The sequence below is a fragment of the Marmota monax genome, unplaced genomic scaffold (genome assembly GCF_021218885.2).
Source record: "Marmota monax isolate L192 unplaced genomic scaffold, Marmota_monax_Labrador192_F-V1.1 WCK01_AAM20220418_F8-fsc00529, whole genome shotgun sequence".
Lineage (NCBI taxonomy): Eukaryota > Metazoa > Chordata > Mammalia > Rodentia > Sciuridae > Marmota > Marmota monax.
Window position 1 is genome coordinate 142118 of NW_026694740.1, and position 3456 is coordinate 145573.

General features: G+C 41.5%; 1 pseudogene; it reads left to right on the forward strand.

Moving 5' to 3' along the window:
* Positions 1-948: 948 nt before the first annotated feature.
* On the forward strand, positions 949-2705 carry LOC124079057 (apoptosis-stimulating of p53 protein 2-like; annotated as a pseudogene).
* The last annotated feature ends 751 nt before the right edge of the window (positions 2706-3456 follow it).

The following is a 3456-nucleotide window of genomic DNA, read 5'->3' on the forward strand; positions in this document are numbered from 1 at the left end:
GCTTAATTATTTTCTGCAGAAAGTATGATCTTTCTTAGGCCTAACTACTGAAAATATCAATTACCTATTGGAAGGACTGGGAGTGGGGATGAGGCTGTTATCCTGGAGTTGCAAGCCAGGACCTCACTCATGCTAGGCAAGCATGGTACACTCGAGGTACATGCCCTGCTCAGAGCAGCCTAGTAGAAAAGAAGGAACATGGATGTCACAGTTAGCACAACTACACTTGGAGTCTTACTTTAACCTATATTACTTACTAGATATTGCCTAGTCTTTGTATGTGTCCCTTTCCTCACTCATAAACTGGGAATGAAGTAGTAGTTACCTAATAGGATAACACAGTGATGCCTAAGAGAGCTTCTATAAAGTGGATGTAGAAATTCCAGTAAAAACAACAGTTCAATATTTTCCCTCTACTGTGGCCATCACTATGTGGCCATCACTATCACTTCACAATGATAACATTTCCATGAAATAAAATAACACAAGTATACCTAATGGGCAGATAAGTTTATAAAGGATTATGAAATACAATCAGTACAAGAGGATCTTCTTACATTTGACCATCCCCAGTGTTGAAATGACACTTACAATTCATGATGTTCCACAGTAGTAATTGGAAGCATTGATGAGATATTCTTCATACTCATAGGATCATCTCACAACCCATGGTGCCTTACATTAAGTCAAATTGATGCAAACAAAAGATCATTGAGAGTGCTTCTCATATGCTTGGCATTTGATTAAATTTTACTAGTTAAAAATTGCAGTCTACAGCCCCACAACTCCCTTCCCAAGAGCAGTCTGGACTTCTTGGGCAGGATGTGATTGGACTTCTTGGGCAGGATGAGATTGGGAACAGGGCCAGTGCAGGTTCCAAAGCCAGGCCAGGGCTGGCATTAGTTAGCTGTCTTTGGAACTGATGAGGGAGCCTGAGCCTCCGTAAGCATGGAGGAGATAAATCCCAGTCCCAGGCCAGCAGGGGATGGGCTAGTGCTTCTGTTGTACCCCAGCATCATAGGTGTCACCTGCCCTGCCTCACAACAGGTGCACCAAATCACAGGCAGCCTAGCCCTCTGCTCAGCCCTTCTCAGTGCATCCTGGACACCCAGGGAGCTTTGGCTCTATTGGGAGCACTGTTTCACCACCCCCTTTGATGCAGTTTGGATCCAAAATGATACTGATATTTCTAAGAGTGTACCTTAGTAACAACCAGCAGCACTGCACAGAAGTTCCAGTTATTCAAGAGACAACATGCAGAGATGTGGTAGATCTGTGCACAGAGGCTGGCTAGAGTGACTGATGTTTGGCTGAAGTGTGGTGAACCTCTGAATGTCTGTGATTGCTACTTCCTAAATTCACAGCAGCACCCAGAGAACATTTACTCCAACAGCCAGGGCAAGCATGGCAGTTCAGAACCTGAAACAGAACCTGTTTCTTCAGTTCAAGAGAACCATGAAAATGAAAGAATTCCTTGACTACTCAGCCTAATCAAATTATTGCCTTTCTCACTTAACCATTACCAAAACCATAGTGATGCTGACTTAGAAGCCTTATGAAAAAAAAAAAAAAACTGTCTAATGCACTCAGACCAGTAAAGAAATGTAGCTTTATTACAGAGCCAGAAGGTCCTAATGGACAAAATATTTAGAAAATTTGTATCAGAGCCCACAATAGCTGCAATGGAGAGCATTTCTGTCCCATTCTACCCATCTAAGTCATCAAACTCAGTGGCTGCTGGCTCTGAAGGATCCACATGAATTCTGAATTCATATTTATATATGGAGCCAGAGAAGGAGGTGGTCTCTTTAGCTCCTAAGCCACTTTCCCCAGAGAATGTGGGCAGTGCCAGTTCACAGAACACTGACATGCCAGCTTCTTCTCATAGCCTTGATTATGTGCCAAAAGGAGTCCTAGATAGCAGCCCAAATCTCCAGAACAATGCAGAGGAACCAATCTCAGAGGCTCCCCATCTGCTTGCAGTGTATCTGGAGGAGTGCCCCCCATATCTGCCTCTATACTACCCATGTGGGGAGTCTGAAGTGCTGGAGAAGATGCTATGAGCATGTGCCCACCTGAGACCACTGGGCAGGACTCCCTGCCTCCTGGCAGAAGTATAAACTTGTTTAAAACTGGCTCAGAGGGTGAAAATTAGAATGAGGGTGAAATTCAATGTTCTTGCTTTACTCCTACATTTATCTTTGGCAGGAGAGTTTTGACTTCATACAGAGAATTATTTATAAGGTTGATGACCCAAGACTGCCCAATGATGAAGGCATCACAGCTCTCCACAATTCTGTGTGCAGGCTACACAGAAATCATTAAGTTCCTGGTGCAGTTTGGTGTGAATATATAAATGTTTCTGACAGTGATGGATGGACCCAATTGCATTGTACTACCTTATGTAACAAAATACTACCTCATGTAACAAAGTGTAAGCTTTTGGTAGTCAGGAGCAGCTATTTTTACCATGACCTACAGTGACATGCAGACTTCTGCACATAAGCTTGAGGAGATAGAGGATGACTACATATAGTGTTCTCAATTTCTTTATGTATTTCAGGAGACAATGGCATAATGAATACAAGAGTCACTTATGCACTTTGGGATTATGAGCTTCAGAAAGATGATTTACTTCCCATGAAAATAGGGGTCTGTGTGACAGTAATTCACAAGAAAAAAACAAAGATAAAATTGAGTGGTAGAGAACCACAGATCCTCCTAATCACCATCAGAGTGCTCTTAGTTATGAAAAGAATTTCATATCACCTAAGAACAAGCTTGCAAAATTGTAGGTCAATGTTCTCATTTTGTAATACACACTCCAGTTTTACCTACTGGGGTTAATCCATGCAGTTTGTGGCCAAATCAGTTGTGGTAGATGGATATAACTCACACCCTGAATTTGGCACACAGTGCTATACTCATGTTTTTATTGATACTTGTTCTCATTTCATTTTTGCCACTGCTTGAACATGAAAAAATGCTCATTGCTTAGCAGCTTTTGCAGTGCTGGGCCACTTTCTACAAATTAAAACTGATAATGTTCAGCTATACTAGTTCTTTTTGACAGTGTTGTGATCAATATCATATTGATCACCAATTATTCCTTATAGTCCTCCTAATCTGGTGGAGAGAATTACAAACAGGACAATGTAATGGACCATATCCAACAATAATATGGGGTAAAAGCTATGCCTGTGTCTTTCCAGAAGGTGCACCACATCCTATCTGGGTTCCTGAGCATGCAGTTCATCATCACTATCGAGGATCTGGAACCACAGTTTAAATGACTAAAGCTCAAACCAGAGGTGTCGATCCCAATCTCTACTGTGAACAAAAAGCTTGAGAAAGAAGAGAAGAAATGTAGAGAAAACTCTTCAAAATCTTTAACCCCATTTCATGATTTTTTTTCACTCAGCTTGTTATTAGAGGTAGAATTTGAGTCATACAATT